Source organism: Triticum aestivum, chromosome 1B, assembly GCF_018294505.1.
Source record: "Triticum aestivum cultivar Chinese Spring chromosome 1B, IWGSC CS RefSeq v2.1, whole genome shotgun sequence".
Taxonomy (NCBI): domain Eukaryota; kingdom Viridiplantae; phylum Streptophyta; class Magnoliopsida; order Poales; family Poaceae; genus Triticum; species Triticum aestivum.
In genome coordinates this window covers 182485629-182503599 of record NC_057795.1, presented here as the reverse complement: position 1 = coordinate 182503599, position 17971 = coordinate 182485629, and positions in this window count along the sequence as shown.

The following is a 17971-nucleotide window of genomic DNA, read 5'->3' as shown; positions in this document are numbered from 1 at the left end:
TTGGGAATACTATCATTTGAAACACAAGAGCAAGGAGTTCATCAACAACACCTATTACCTTTTGGAGAGTGTTGTCTCCTAGATTGGTTAGGTGTCACTTGGGAGCCTCCGGCAAGATTGTGGAGTTGAACCAAGGAGTTTGTAAGGGCAATGAGATCGCCTACTTCGTGAAGATATACCCTAGTGAGGCAAGTCCTTTGTGGGCGATGGCCATGATGGGATAGACAAGGTTGCTTCTTCGTGGACCCTTCGTGGGTGGAGCCCTCCGTGGACTCACGCAACCGTTACCCTTCGTGTGTTAAAGTCTCGATATGATTCGCCCAACGGATGTGAAGTTTGATGAATCTAACGGCTTGCAAGTAGAGCAATTGCCAATTGATGTATGTGACAAAGATCCTTCGGAAGCAATCCAAGACTTGTCTATCAGCATGATTCGCCCAACGGAGGTGAAGGAGAGGACCTTGTCTGTCCAAGTGGAAGCCTCAACCTCACGCCAAGGATAACCACGAGTTGACTTGGAGGCATCCATAAGTGGGACACATCAATACGATGAGAACGAGGATCTAAAACAAGATGAACCTCGACGACCTCCTTCTCCACCTCCACGGGAGAACAACCACGCCAACAACAACGAAGAAAGACAGGAAGAAGAACATGACAATGAAGAGGATGTTCCACCCCGACCCAAACAAAAGGTATCACAATTTCGAGCAAGAGTCTCAAGAGATCATCCCGTCGAACAAATCTTTGATGACATTCTAACTAGGAGAATTACTCACTCTAAAACTTGTTTGGCTAACTTTTGTGAACATTACTCATTCATTTCTAGCATTGAACCTATGAAGGTTGAAGAAGCACTGGAAGATACGGATTGGATAAATGCCATGCACGAAGAGTTACACAACTTTGAGAGGAACCAAGTATGGACGTTGGTTGAGAAGCCCGATGAGAAGCACAATGTCATTCGAACCAAATGGGTATTCCGGAACAATCAAGATGAATATGGACAAGTTGTACGCGCAACAAGTCTCATCTAGTTGCTCAAGGCTACACTCAAGTCGAAGGTATGGACTATGGTGAGACTTATGCCCCCATTTCTAGACTTGAGTCCATTCGCATCTTACTTGCATATGCCGATCATCATGACATTACCTTATATCAAATGGACCTCAAAAGTGCCTTTCTTAATGGTGAAATTGAGGAGGAAGTTTATGTTAAACAACCTCCCGGCTTTGTAAATCCTAAGAAACCATACCATGTTTACAAACTTCACAAAGATTTTTATGGTCTTAAGCAAGCTCCTAGAGCTTGGTATAAATGCTTGACTAAGTTTCTTCTTGATAAAGGGTTTGAAATTGGTAAAATTTATTCTACACTCTTTACCAAAAGGGTTAATGGAGAATTATTTGTGTGCCAAATTTATGTTGATGATATCATATTTGGATCAACTAACCCTCATTTTAGTGAGAAGTTTGGGAAGCTTATGTCGGAGAAGTTTGGGATATCTATGATGAGTGAACTCAAGTTCTTTCTTGGTTTGCAAATCAATCAAACTAAGGATGGAACCTTTATCTCTCAAACAAAGTATAGCAAGGACTTATTCAAGAAGTTCAACATGCAAGAATGCAAAGGTATGAATACCCCCATGCCTACTAGCTAGTGGACATCTTAACTTGACAAAGGATGGCGAACCGGTTGACCAAAAGGTTTACTGCTCTATGATTGGTTCATTGTTATATCTATGTGCCTCCCATCCTGATATCATGCTAAGTGTGTGCATGTGTGCACGATATCAAGCAGTGCCCAGAGAATGTCATCTTAAGGCTATGAAAAGGATAGTGAGATACTTAAGACATACACCAAATTTTGGCATTTGGTATCCTAAGAGGTCTTCTTTTGATCTTGTTGGCTACTCCGACTTGGACTATGCCGGTGACAAGGTTGATAGTAAGTCCACTTCAGGTACTTGTCAATTTCTTGGTAGATCACTTGTGTCTTGGTCCTCCAAGAAACAAAACTCAGTATCCTTACCCACCGCCGAAGCGGAATACATTGCCGCTGGTTCATGTTGTGCTCAATTACTTTGGAAGACCCAAACTCTTAAAGATTATGGGATATATGTGAAACATGTTCCATTGCTTTGCGACAATGTGAGTGCTACTAAGTTTGCTCATAATCCCGTGCAACATTCTCGAACTAAGCATATTGAAGTTCGTCATCTTTTCATTCGAGATCATGTTGCTAAGGGAGATGTGAAACTTAAGCATGTTTGTACCGACAAGTAGTTGACAGATATATTCACTAAACCACTTTATGAGAAAGTGTTTTGCAGGTTGAGAGGTGAATTGAACATCATTGATGCCTCAAATTTGGAGTAGAAACTCCATGTGGATACATGCAAGGCATGAGCCTTACTATGACTAATCCTTGACCATTCTCTTATGATGATGATCATATGTCTTGGATACTCTTACACTCTTGCATGGTATCTAACCCTTGTAGGAACTCGGATAAGACCAACTCTATGAGATTGCAACTGAATCACATTTTAAGCAATCTTTATATCTCCAATTCTCTACAATGGTGGATGAAGACAAGGAAGCACGAAACCATTCAATATATATCCTTCGACAAAATTCCTATATCAAATTTCAGGATTGTCACTTTGGATACACAAGTGCTCTTACTTGCAAGACTAATCCATGTAGGAAGATGAACTTCAACTACAAGGGGTGCTCCCATTTCTTGATGATCTGCTTCAACTTGAGCACCTTACACAAGTTCAACTACATGACCAAGTTCAACACCACCACCCAAGGTATGTCATTCCATCTTAGAGAAGCTTAACCCCAAGACTTGGGTCAAAGCAACTCAACAAGATGAGAATACATCAAAATGCTTAAACGAAAAATGGCAACCCCATTTTGACTTTAACGATGAGTATGACCTATGATCAAGTGTCTTCACTTGACTCCTAAGTCAATATACTCTAACATAGGTGACTTTGTCGCCGACCAATTCTAGATGAAGTTCTCTATTGTTTTTTGCGCCCTTGCATTTGTATCATGCATGCTAGTTCCCCTTTCAAAAAAGACTTCATCTAGATTTATTTTCTTTTCTCTATTATTTCCTGCATTTCCCTGCATCCAATTCATTGCAATCATTCAATTAATTCCTTGCATATCCTTGTGAGATCTTATTTGCCTAGTGAGATGAGGTGACAAGAAGTTACTCTCCGGTTTGAACTCGGACTCACCGGATTGATTTCTTCGGCTGAACCGAATCAACTCGGTGCCACCGATTGCAACCACTCGATGCTACCGATTTCAGTCGTGAGACAAAATCTGTGTCACTTGCATTCTGCATATTTGTCCTAGCTACACTCTTTGAAACTTGTCCTCTACCAGCATCAATATTAGACATGTCTTTGAAATGTGACTCCAGGACCAAACCTACTTGACTCATGCTCCAGAAGTCCCTTCTTGGAAATTGATGTCAAAGGGGGAGAGAGAGCACATCGAAGCTTATCACGGGAATGTGCTCATAAAAGCTTCTCCTAATGCTCCTATCCTTAAGAGGAAAGTTGTCTCATGTCTTCAAGAGGGGAAATACATGATAGTATATGTTATGACTTTATCTTGCTTTGTTAATTTCTTGTTTGCTCTGATTTTCTGCTACCCTATCTACTCCCATTATCTTAGGTCAGATTCAGGGGCAGAAAGACATCTAAGGGAAGAAAATCTTTGGAATTCATTGCGTATCTTTATTCTTGGGGACATGTCAATGTCCAAATAGATTACCTAGTACTCACACTCTACATGTCATCCCAGTCTTGGTATTCTTGTGCTCTTTAGTTCTTGCTCTGTCGAGTAGATGTTCTTGTGTTATCTAACCTTGTCACCCAGGTACATCTTCTTCAAGCTAGCTCAAGACCACAGGGTAAGTATATGCATCACACTCATGTGCATGAAGATCTCTTGTTGTGGTACATATTGTTTGCAAGAGAGACTCATGAACATGAAGGTATATTTCCAGTATCTATATCATTTGCTCTGATGCATATAGCCAAGACACATGTAACTCATTGCTTTCTCTGACATGTTTATGCATTCTCATACTCTTATGATCTATTATCACATGATTGCATGCATGTAGGGGGAGACAATGCATGTTGCATGCCCTTCCAAAGCTTTACTCACTATTCCCTTATATCTTTATCTAAAGCTTTGATTTATGTTGTCATCAATTACCAAAAGGGGGAGATTGAAAACACAATTGCTCCCTGGGTGATTTTGGTAATTCATGACAACATGTCTCTTGTTGGACTAATACTTCTACCTAGTATATTTCAGATAAGTTCAACGTTGGAGTGGCATGGACATGGACAGGAGGATGTGGAACCCCTTCAAGATGCTAAGGAAACATATTGGCAAAAGCTCAAGACTCTACATTTTCTATTTTAGTGATCCAAGATCACATTGAGTCCATAGGAAAGCCAATACTATTAAAAGGGGATGAGGTGTTGCTTAATGGCTTGCTTGCTCAAAGTGTTTAGTGATATGCTCCAAAACACTCAGCCACTTTCTCACATCCACATATTTCCTGAACCTAAATGTCAAACTCGGTCACACCGACTTTGTCTATCCGGCGCCACCGAGTTTCATCTTATTCAGCCATTGCCAAACCCTAGTCACTTCGGTCTCCCCAATGGGATCTCGGTCTCACCGAGATGGGCTTGCAAATTCTCTGTGACTTATTGCAACAAAATTGGTCCCACCAAGTTTGTGTAATAGGTCCCATCGAGTTTGCTTGACGAATCCTCTGTTTGCTTATTACCAAAATCGTTCTCACCGAGTTTGAGTAATCGGTCAAACCGAGTTGAGGTTTTACCCTAACCCCTGCACAACGGTCTCACCGGGTTGACTATATCGGTCCCACCGAAAATTCTAGCGTTCATGTTTTGACCTGAATCGGTCTGATCGAGTTTGCTGATTTGGTCCCACTAAGTTTGGGAATCTGTGCGTAATGGTTAGATTTTGTGTGGAGGCTATATATACCCCTCCACCCATTCGTCATTCGAGAGGACAACCATCAGAACATACTTACACTTCCACTACTCATTTTCTGAGAGAGAACCACCTACTCATGTGTTGAGACCAAGATATTCCAATCCTACCATATGAATCTTGATCTCTAGCCTTCCCCAAGTTGCTTTCCACTCAAATCATCTTTCCACCATAGCCAAATCTGTGAGAGAGAGTTGAGTGTTGGGGAGACTATCATTTGAAGCACAAGAGCAAGGAGTTCATCAACAACACCTATTACCTTTTGGAGAGTGGTGTCTCCTAGATTGGTTAGGTGTCACTTGGGAGCCTCCGTCAAGATTGTGGAGTTGAAACAAGGATTTTGTAAGGGCAGTGAGATCGCCTACTTCGTGAAGATATACCATAGTGAGGCAAGTCCTTCGTGGGCGATGGCCATGATGGGATAGACAAGGTTACTTCTTTGTGGACCCTTCGTGGGTGGAGCCCTCCGTGGACTCGCGCAACCGTTACCCTTCGTGGGTTAAAGTCTCGATCAACATGGATGTACGATAGCACCACCTACCGGAGCCACGCCAAAAATCTCCATGTCTCCAATTGCGTTTGCACACTCCAATCCCATCCCTTTACTTTCTTGCAAGTTGCATGCTTTATTTTCCGCTACTCATATACTCTTTGCATACTTGCTTGAATTGTATTGCGTATGCTTGAAATTGTGTTAATCTACCACCTCAACTTGAAAAACTTAAAAAATGCCAACTTTGTTTGTTGAGGGTCTAATCACCACCCCTCTAGACACCTCTTCTTGATCCTTTCACTCCCACGTATAGCTGCTCCAAAAATTTATAGACAACTTTCATCTTTACAAGTGGGAGGTCTCGGAGAGAAGAGCACTTCTTACCTGTCAATCAAAATCAAATTAATCAGTAAAAATGGATTTTTACTAACACTCAACATAGGGACTTAAAAAAAAAAAGGGAGAGAGCAAGACACATAGAAAATAGCTATGCACATATTAGTGATGTGGCTCTTCAACTTTGCCAGCTCCCGGGTCACTGGCTCGAGCTTTAACTCTGCCTCTTCAACATGTTTCTACAAGGCGGCTTTCTCATCTGCAAAGGAAGTCTTGGTTTTTTCCAAAGTGTCTGTAGACTTGAGTAGGGACTCTTCGAAATCTGAGGACAGCTTTTCAGTTGCCTCCTGCAATTTATTCTCATATTTCAACCTTTTCTTCAACCCGGCAATCTCTGAGCTGGCTTGATCCAGCATTTCCTGCATAATAGAAGTGGTTTTTGTTATTTATAAGTCCCATGACACCGCGGGCTGGCAATCCGACACTTGGGGCTACTATTTGATTTTTACTCTCAAAGAAAAAGGGTACTTATCAGTGCAAAGTCCCAAGTCGCCGCAGGTAGTCGACCCAGCACTTGGGGGCTATGCTACTCAATTCAAAATTCTACTACATTGCAAAAGTCCCAAGTCGCTGCACGCAGACGACCCGACACTTGGGGGCTACATCATTTGACATTATCAAAACCTGAAGGAAAACAAAGTCCCGATTTCCTGCAGGTGTACAACCCTACACTTGGGGGCTGCAGTTTGAAATCCTATAATTAAGTCCATGTTGCTGATAATAGCTAAGCCGATACATTGGGACCTGATGACCCACAAGTGTAGGGGATCTATCATAGTCCTTTCGATAAGTAAGAGTGTCGAACCCAATGAGGAGCACAAGGAAATAACAAGCGGTTTTCAGTAAGGTATTCTCTACAAGCACTGAAATTATAGGTAACAGATAGTTTTGTGATAAGGTAATTTGTAACGGGTAACAAGCAATCAAAGTAAATAAGGTGCAGCAAGGTGTCCTAATCCTTTTTGTAGCAAAGGACAAGCCTAGATGAGTTCTTATATAGAGAAAAGCACTCCCGAGGACACATGAGAATTATCGTCAAGCTAGTTTTCATCATGCTCATATGATTCACGTTCGTTACTTGGATAATTTGATATGTGGGTGGACCGGTGCTTGGGTACTGACCTTTCTTGGACAAGCATCCCACTTATGATTAACCCCTATTGCAAGCATCCACAACTACAAAATAATTATTAAGGTAAACCTAACCATAGCATGTAACATATGGATCCAAATCAGCCCCTTATGAAGCAACGCATAAACTAGGGTTTAAGCTTCTGTCATTCTAGCAATCCATCATCGACTTATTACTTCCCAATCCCTTCCTCTCGGCCCAAACAATGGTGAAGTGTCATGTAGTCGATGTTCACATAACACCACTAGAGGAGAGGCAACATACATCTCATCAATATATCGAACGAATACCAAATTCACATGACTACTAATAGCAAGACTTCTCCCATGTCCTCGGGAACACATGTAACTACTCACAAAACATATTCATGTTCATAATAAGAGGGGTATTAATATGCATTAAGGATCTAAACATATGATCTTCCACCAAATAAACCAACTAGCATCAACTACAAGGAGTAATGAACACTAGTAGCAACCCACAGGTACCAATCTGAGGTTTTGGTACAAAGATTGGATACAAGAGATGAACTAGGGTTTGAGAGGAGATGGTGCTAGTGAATATGTTGATGGAGATTGACCCCCTCCCGATGAGAGGATCATTGGTGATGACGATGGCGATGATTTCCCCCTCCCGGAGGGATGTTTCCTCGGCAGAACAGCTCCGCCGGAGCCCTAGATTGGTTCCACCAAGGTTCCACCTCATGGCGGTGGAGTTTCATCCCGTAAGCTTGCTTATGATTTTTCCAGGGTAAAAGCCTTCATATAGCAGAAGACGGTCACCGGAGGGCTACCAGGGGGCCTGATAACCCACAAGTATAGGGGATCGCAACAGCTTTTGAGGATAGAGTATTCAACCCAAGTTTATTGATTCGACACAAGGGGAGCCAAAAGAATATTCTTGATTATTAGCAGTTGAGTTATCAATTCAACCACACCTGGATAACTTAGTATCTGCAGCAAAGTGTTTAATAGCAAAAGTGGTATGATAATAAAGGTAACGGTAGCAAAAGTAAAGATAAATGTTTTTGGGGTTTTGTAGTAGTTGTAACAGTAGCAACGGAAAAGTAAATAAGCGAAGAACAATATATGAAAAACTCGTAGGCAATGGATCAGTGATGGATAAATATGCCGGATGTGATTCCTCATGCAATAGTTATAACTTAGGGTGATATAGAACTAGCTCCAATTCATCAATGTAATGTAGGCATGTATTCCGTAAACAATCATACGTGCTTATGGAAAAGAACTTGTATGACATCTTTTGTCCTTCCCTCCCATTGCAGCGGGGTCCTTACGGAAACTAAGGGATATTAAGGCCTCCTTTTAATAGAGAACCGGAACAAAGCATTAACACATAGTGAATACATGAACCCCTCAAACTACGGTCATCACCAAGAAGTATCCCGATTATTGTCACTTCAGGGTTGTCGGATCATAACACATAATAGGTGACTATATACTTGCAATATAGGATCAAGAACACACATATATTCATGAAAACATAATAGGTTCAGATCTGAAATCATGGCACTCGGGCCCTAGTGACAAGCATTAAGCATAGCAAAGTCATAGCAACATCAATCTCAGAACATAGTGGATACTAGGGATCAAACCCTAACAAAACTAACTTGATTACATGGTAAATCTCATCCAACCCATCACCGTCCAGCAAGCCTACGATGGAATTACTCTCGCACGGCGGTGAGCATCATGAAATTGGTGATGGAGGATGGTTTATGACGACGATGGCGACGAATTCCCCTCTCCGGAGCCCCGAACGGACTCCAGATCAGCCCTCCCGAGAGAGATTAGGGCTTGGTGGTGGCTCCGTGTCGTGAAACGCGATGAAACTTTCTCTCTAATTTTTTTCTCCCTGAGACGGTATATATGGAGTTGGAGTTGAGATCGGGAGGTGTCCAGGGGGCCCACGAGATAGGAGGGCGTGCCCTAGGGGGGGCACCCCCCTGTCTCGCGGACAGCCCGTGGGCCCCCTGGCCTTGATTCTTTCGCCAAAAATTCCTATTAATTCTGAAAAGTGCCTCCATGGATTTCCAGGACATTCCGAGAACTTTTCTTTTCTACACATAAAACAACATCATGGCAGTTCTGCTGAAAACAGCGTCAGTCCGGGTTAGTTTCATTCAAATCATGCAAGTTACAGTCCAAAACAAGGGCAAAAGTGTTTGGAAAATTAGATACGTTGGAGATGTATCAACTCCCCCAAGCTTAAACATTTTCTTGTCCTCAAGCAATTCAGTTGATAAACTAAAAGTGATAAAGAAAAACTTTTACAAACTCTGTTTGCTCTTGTTGTTGTAACATGAAAAGCCAGCCTTCAAGTTTCAGCAAATATTATGAACTAACCATACTCACAATAACACATAGGTCTCACAATTACTCATATCAATAACATAATCAGCTAGCGAGCCATAATAATAAAACTCGGATGACAACACTTTCTCAAAATAATCATAACATGATATAACAAAATGGTATCTCGCTAGCCCTTCCTGAGACCGCAAAACATAAATGCAGAGCACCTTTAAAGATCAAGGTCTGACTAAACATTGTAATTCATGGTAAAAGAGATCCAGTCAAGTCATACCCAATATAAACCAATAATAATGAATGCAAATGACGGTGTGCTCTCCAGCGGGTGCTTTTAATAAGAAGGGTGATGACTCAACACAAAAGTAAATAGATAGGCCCTTCACAGAGGGAAGCAGGGATTTGTAGAGGTGCCAGAGCTCGATTTTAAAATAGAGAGTGAATAACATTTTGAGCGGCATACTTTTGCTGTCAACGCAACAACTATGAGATGGCTGTATCTTCCATACTACATGCATTATAGGCAGTTCCCAAACAGAATGGTAAAGGTTTATACTCCCCCAACCACCAACAAGCATCAATCCATGGCTTGCTCGAAACAACGAGTGCCTCCAACATACAACAGCCCTGGGGGAGTTTTGTTTAATTATTTTGATTTGCTTTGATCTTTTTGGATCATGGGACTGGGCATCCCGGTTAACGGCCCTTTCTCATGAATGAGGAGCGGAGTCCACTCCTCTTGAGAATAACCCACCTAGAATGGAAGATATATGCAACCCTAGTTGAAACATGAGCTGCTCGAGCATACAAAACATAATTTCATTTGAAGGTTTGGAGTTTGGCACATACAAATTTACTTGGAACGGCACGTAAATACCGCATATAGGTAGGTATAGTGGACTCATATGGAACAACTTTGGGGTTTAAGGAGTTTGGATGCACATGCAGTATTCCCGCTTAGTACAGGTGAAGGCTGGCAAAAGACTGGGAAGCGACCAACTGAGAGAGCGACAACAGTCGTAAACATGCATTAAAATTAATTCACACCGAGTACGAGCATGAGTAGGATATAATCCACCCTGAACATAAATATCATGAAGGCTATGTTGATTTGATTCAACTACATGCGTGAACATGTGCCAAATATAGTCACTTAATACATTCAAAGGAGGATACCATCCCATCATACCACATCATAATCATTCTAATAGCATGTTGGCATGCAAGGTAAACCATTATAACTCATAGCTAATCAAGCATGGCACAAGCAACTATAATCTCTAAATGTCATTGCAAATATGTTTACTTCATAATAGCTGACTCAGGAACGATGAATCATCATATTTACAAAAACAAAAGAGGTCGAGTTCATACCAGCTTTTGTCATCCCAATAAGTCCATCATATATCGTCATTATTGCCTTTCACTTGCACGACCGAAAGCTGTGTATAATAATAAGAGTGCACGTGCATTGGACTAAGCTGGAATCTGCAAGCATTCAACTCAAGAGAGAAGACAAGTAATATGGGCTCTAAATTAAATAAAAAATCATGCATATAAGAGCCACTAAGCATTTTCAATATAGTCTTCTCGACCCCCAAAAGAAAGAAAAGAAAATAAAACTATTTACACGGGAAAGCTCCCAACAAGTAAAAGAAGAATGAGAAATCTTTTTGGGGTTTTCATTTTAATTTCTACTACAAGAAAGGAAATTAAACTAACTGATTTTTGGTTTTTCTTAAGGTTTAACAAACACACAAGAAGAAAGCTAGAAAAAGAAATTTAAACTAACATGGATAATACAATGAAAGAGTGTGAGCACCGACCACTAGTGTGTGAACATGAATGTAAAGTCAGTGAGAAATACGTACTCCCCCAAGCTTAGGCTTTTGGCCTAAGTTGGTCTAATACCAAGGACCGCCACTACTCTCTCCGGTGTAGTGGGAGGTGTAATCAGGATACCACTGGATGGTCATCTCCGGATACCACTGGACAGATGATGCACGATAAGGGTCCAGCTCAGGTTCCGACTCAGGTTCAGGTTCTGGAGTAAAAGCTTGGGCTAGATGGTTGTTCACCACTTCCGGCGTAACAAGGTGATTTTCTGCAAGCAAGTCAAATAACAAAGGTGCAGGCAAAATAATAAACTCAAAGTGTTTCTTATTGAATCTACAAGAGCATCTTCTCTTCATTGTCAACAATAAACTTGTGTGCTACCATGCTCTTGTAATCTAAAATGTGAGGAGGTAATTTTGTCTCCTCCTCCGCAAGGTGCCTAATGGGTATCTGAAAATGTTCAGCAAGACGTGCAGCATAGATACCTCCAAATATGGGGCCTTTTGTATGATTTAGGGCTAGCCGTTTAGCAACGACGGCACCCATACTAAAATTATTGTCTCCCAGCAAAGCATGTTGAAGAATAATAATATCTGGAATGCTCAAGTTTCCACTATTCCCATGACCAATCAAGCATCTACTAGCAAATATGGCAAAGTAGCGTAAAACAGGAAAGTGTATGCTGGAGACTTTTGACTAAGAGCCCTTCTTTGGCTCTTCTACAACAATAGTTTTAACGAAACTATCCACATCTTCATGATGGGGTTCCTCTAATTCTCCTTCATAAGGTATCCTACACACCACGCAAAAATCATGTAAATACATTTCTCTGAATTCATCATATAAATGAAATGATACTGCAGGCGGTGACTTCTTAGGATAATAATAAAAGTTTTTCATGAAAGTATTGGTAAGTAAGAGATACTGATCGATTCGGTCGTTCATGAAACCAGTGAGGCCTGCAATCCCGATTAAAGCATAAAAGTCTTCATGAATTCCGGCTTCTTTCAAGAAATCCTCACACGGCCATTCACATGACCGTACTTCCGCTAAGCGAGGAAGATTATACTTGGGTTTTTCCTTCTCTTTGTCTTGTTTTTCCTTAGAGCTTTGGCTAGAAGAGGCTTTAAAGAACCTCCTTAACATTTTCTCAAAATTTCTGAAATTTTAGTAACTTCAAAATAAAAGTGAATAAAACTAAACAAGATTGATAGCAACTACTCCTACAAGTGCCTAGAGCCTATATCATGCATTGGAATTGCTTGGGACCTTAAAAATTTAACATGCAAGCTCAAGAACATGGTCACCTATGCAGCAAAAATTTGCAATGAATAAAGCACTAGAACAAAAACTATTTGGACCAATGGAGGAGTCACATACCAAGCAACAATCTCCCAAAGCAGTTTTGAGAATGGAGCTTTGAGCTAAGAGATCGAAAATCGCTGCAAAACGAGCTAGAACTCGGGCTTGAGCTAGATGGGGATTTTTTTGGGTAGAAGATGAAGTGTGTGGGTGCTGGCATAAGTGGAGGGGAGCCACCAGGGGCCCACAAGATAGGGGGCGCGCCCTATAGGAAGGGGGGCGCCCTCCTCTTTCGTGGCCTGGTGCTTGCCCCTTTTGCAGTGTTTTCAGTGCCTAAAATCCTCAAATATTCCAGAAAAAATCATACTAAATTTGCAGGGCATTTGGAGCACTTTTATTTTCGGACTGTTTTTTTAGTGCACGGATAATTCAGAAAACAGACGGATAATGCTATTTTTGCTTTATTTATTCTAAATAACAGAAAGTAAAAAGTGGGTACAGAAGGTTGTGCCTTCTAGTTTCATCCATCTCGTGATCATCAAAATGAATCCACTAACAAGGTTGATCAAGTCTTGTTAAGAAACTCATTCCGAATAACACGGAACCAGAGAAATTTCGAATAACACTAAATTACCTCAACGGGGATATGAAAATCCCCAACAATAATAATATCATACTTTTTCTTGATAGTAGGGAGAGGAAATTCAAAACCTCCAAAAATGATAGTTGGAACTTTTTCAATAGAATTGATGCTATGAACTTGAGATTGTTTCCTCGGAAAGTGTACCGTATGCTCATTACCATTAACATGAAAAGTGACATTGCCTTTGTTGCAATCAATAAAAGCCCCTGCAGTATTAAGAAAAGGTCTACCAAGGATAATAGACATACTATCGTCCTCGGGAATGTCAAGAATAACAAAGTCCGTTAAGATAGTGACATTTGCAACCACAACAGGCACATCCTCACAAATATCGAGAGGTATAGCAGTTGATTTATCAGCCATTTGCAAAGATATTTCAGTAGGTGTCAACTTATTCAATTCAAGTCTAAGATATAAAGAGAGGGGCATAACACTAACACCGGCTACAAGATCACATAAAGCAGTTCTAACATAATTTCTTTTAATGGAGCATGGTATAGTTGGAACACCCGGATCTCCAAGTTTCTTTGGTATTCCACCCTTAAAAGTGTAATTAGCAAGCATGGTGGAAATTTCAGCTTCTGGTATCTTTCTTTTAATTGTAATGATATCCTTCATATACTTAGCATAAGGATTTACTTTTAGCATATCAGTTAAGCGCATACGTAAGAAAATAGGTCTAATCATTTCAGCAAAGCGCTCAAAATCCTCATCATCCTTTGACTTGGATGGTTTAGGAGGAAAGGGCATGGGTTTCTGAACCCATGGTTCTCTTTCTTTACTGTGCTTCCTAGCAACAAAATATCTCTTATCATAATGTTGATTCTTTGATTGTGGGTTATCAAGATCAACAGCAGGTTCAATTTCTACATCATTGTCTTTGCTAGGTTGAGCATCAACATGAACATTATCATTAACATTATCACTTGGTTCATGTTCATCACCTGATTGAGTTTCAGCATCAGAAATAGAAATATCATGGGGATTCTCAGGTGTGTCTACAGTAGGTTCACTAGAAGCATGCAAAGCCCTATCATTTTTCTTTTTCTTCTTTTTAGAAGAACCAGGTGCCTCTAAGTTATTTCTCTGAGAATCTTGCTCGATTCTCTTAGGGTGGCCTTCAAGATACAAAGGTTCCTGAGTCATTCTACTAGTTCTAGTAGCCACTCTAACAGCAAAGTCATTTTTATTATTCAATTCATCAAGCAAATCATTTTGAGCTTTAAGTACTTGCTCAGCTTGAGTAGCAACCATAGAAGCATATTTGCTAACGCGGTGAAGTTCATCTTTAACTCTAGCCAGATTATCACCTACGCGTCCTATCTCAAAAGCATTATTCTTTAACTCTCTACCAACATAAGCATTAAAAGTTTCTTGTCTAGCCATAAAGTCATCAAATTCATCTAAGCATGGGCTATGAAATTTAGTAGAGGGTACTTCAACTTTATCATATCTATAGAGAGAATTTACCTTTACTACCTGTGACGGGTTATCAAGACAATGTGGTTCTTCAGGCGGTAAATTAAGACCATGCATTTCTTCAATAGGAGGTAAATTCTTAACATCTTTAGCTTTAATACCTTTTTCTTTCATTGATTTCTTTGCCTCTTGCATATCTTCAGGACTGAGAAATAAAACACCTCTCTTCTTCGGAGTGGGTTTAGGAATAGGCTCAGGAGTTGGCTCAATTGGTTCAGGAATTACTTCAGGAACTGGCTCAGGAAGAGTCCAATTATTTTCATTAGTCAACATATTATTCAATAGTATTTCAGCTTCATCGACTGTTCTATCCCTGAAAACACAACCATCACAACTATCCAAGTAGTCCTTGGAAGCATCGGTTAGTCCATTATAAAAGATATCAAGTATTTCATTTTTCTTAAGAGGATGATCAGGAAAAGCATTAAGTAACCGGAGAAGCCTCCCCCAAGCTTGTGGGAGACTCTCTTCTTTGATTTGCACAAAATTATATATTTCCCGCAAGGCAGCTTGTTTCTTATGAGCAGGGAAATATTTAGCAGAGAAGTAATAAATCATATCCTGGGGACTACGCACACAACCAGGAGCAAGAGAATTATACCAAGTCTTAGCATCACCCTTTAATGAGAACGGAAATATCTTAAGGATATATAAATAGCAAGACTTCTCATCATTAGTAAACAGGGTAGCTATATCATTCAACTTGGTAAGATGTGCCACAACAGTTTCAGATTCAAGGCCATAAAAAGGATCAGATTCAACTAAAGTAATAATATCAGGATCAACAGAGAATTCATAATCCTTATCAGTAACACAGATAGGTGAAGTAGCAAAAGCAGGTTCGGGTTTCATTCTAGCATTAAGAGACTGCTGCTTCCATTTAGCTAATAATTTCTTAAGATCATTTCTATCATTGCAAGCAAGAATTTCCATAGCAGCTGTTTCATGCATAACATAACCCTTAGGAACAATAGGTAATACATAATCATTGGGGGGACCTTCATCATCACTACCATCAGTAATAGGATCTTCAGTAATTTCATTCCCCCTAAATCTAGCAAGTTGTTCATCAAGAAATTCACCTAATGGCAAAGTAGTATCACGCACAGAAGTAGTTTCATCATACATAGCGGAGGTGGCATCATCAATAACATGCGACATATCGGAATTCATAGCAGTAGTAGGTTTAGTTGTCACAAGCTTACTGATAATAGAAGGAGAATCTAGTGCAAGGCTAGATGGCAGTTCCTTACCTCCCCTCGTAGTTGAGGGCAAAATAGTAGTTCGATCATCTTTCAAGTTCTTCATAGTGATCAACAGATATAAATCCCAAGTGACTCAGAGAATAGAGCTATGCTCCCCGGCAACGGCGCCAGAAATTAGTCTTGATAACCCACAAGTATAGGGGATCGCAACAGCTTTCGAGGGTAGAGTATTCAACCCAAATTTATTGATTCGACACAAGGGGAGCCAAAGAATATTCGTGAGTATTAGCAGATGATTTTTCAATTCAACCACACCTGGATAACTTAGTATCTGCAGCAAAGTGTTTAGTAGCAAAAGTGGTATGATAATAAAGGTAACGGTAGCAGAAGTAAAGATAACTGTTTTTGGGTTTTTGTAGTAGTTGTAACAGTAGCAGCGGAAAAGTAAATAAGTGAAGAACAATATATGAAAAGCTCGTAGACAATGGATCAGTGATGGATAATTATGCCGAATGCGATTCCTCATGCAATAGTTATAACATAGGGTGATATAGAACTAGCTCCAATTCATCAATGTAATGTAGGCATGTATTCCGTAAACAACCATACATGCTTATGGAAAAGAACTTGTATGACATCTTTTGTCCTACCCTCCCGTCGCAGCGGGGTCCTTACGGAAACTAAGGGATATTAAGGCCTCCTTTTAATAGAGAACCGGAACAGAGCATTAACACATAGTGAATACATGAACTCCTCAAACTACGGTCATCACCGAGAAGTATCCTGATTATTGTCACTTCGGGGTTGTCGGATCATAACACATAATAGGTGACTATAGACTTGCAAGATAGGATCAAGAACACACATATATTCATGAAAACATAATAGGTTCAGATCTGAAATCATGGCACTCAGGCCCTAGTGACAAGCATTAAGCATAGCAAAGTCATAGCAACATCAATCTCAGAACATAGTGGATACTAGGGATCAAACCCTAACAAAACTAACGTGATTACATGGTAAATCTCATCCAACCCATCACCGTCCAGCAAGCCTATGATGGAATTACTCACGCACGACGGTGAGCATCATGAAATTGGTGATGGAGGATGGTTGATGATGATGACGCCGATGAATCCCCTTCTCCGGAGCCCCGAAGGGACTCCAGATCAGCCCTCCCGAGAGAGATTAGGGTTTGGCGGCGGCTCCGTGTCGTGAAACGTGATGAAACTTTCTCTCTGATTTTTTTCTCCCCGAGACGGTATATATGGAGTTGGAGTTGAGGTCAGAGGTGTCCAGGGAGCCCACGAGATAGGAGGGCGTGCCCTAAGGGGGGCGCCCCCTGTCTCGTGGACAGCCCGTGGGCCCCCTGGCCTTCATTCTTTCGCCAAAAATTCCTATTAATTCTGAAAAGTGCCTCCGTGGATTTCCAGGACATTCCGAGAACTTTTCTTTTCTACACATAAAACAACATCATGGCAGTTCTGCTGAAAACAGCGTCAGTCCGGGTTAGTTTCATTCAAATCATGCAAGTTAGAGTCCAAAACAAGGGCAAAAGTGTTTGGAAAAGTAGATACGTTGGAGACATATCAGGGCCCACAAGGCAGGGGGCGCACCCAGGGGGTAGGGGGCGCCCCCCACCCTCGTGGCCAGGGTGTACTTTTGGAGTTGTGCAGAATAGGTCTCTAATATTTGCTCCTTTTCCAGCCCAGAATTCCAGCTACCGGTATTCTCCCTCTTCATGTAAACCTTGTAAAATAAGAGAGAATAGGCATAAGTATTATGACATAACATGTAATAACAGCCCATAATGCAATAAATATCAATATAAAAGCATGATGCAAAATGGACGTATCAACTCCCCCAAGCTTAGACCTCGCTTGTCCTCAAGCGGAAGCCGAAATCAAAAAATATGTCCACATGTTTAGAGATAGAGGTGTCGATAAAATAAAATACGTACATGAGGGCATCATGATCATTCTTATAACAGCAACCTTTATGAATATTGTCATATGATTTCTTATGCTCAAGTAACAATCTATTCACAATGTCAAGTATGAATCAGAAACTTCATTGAAAACAAGCAAAC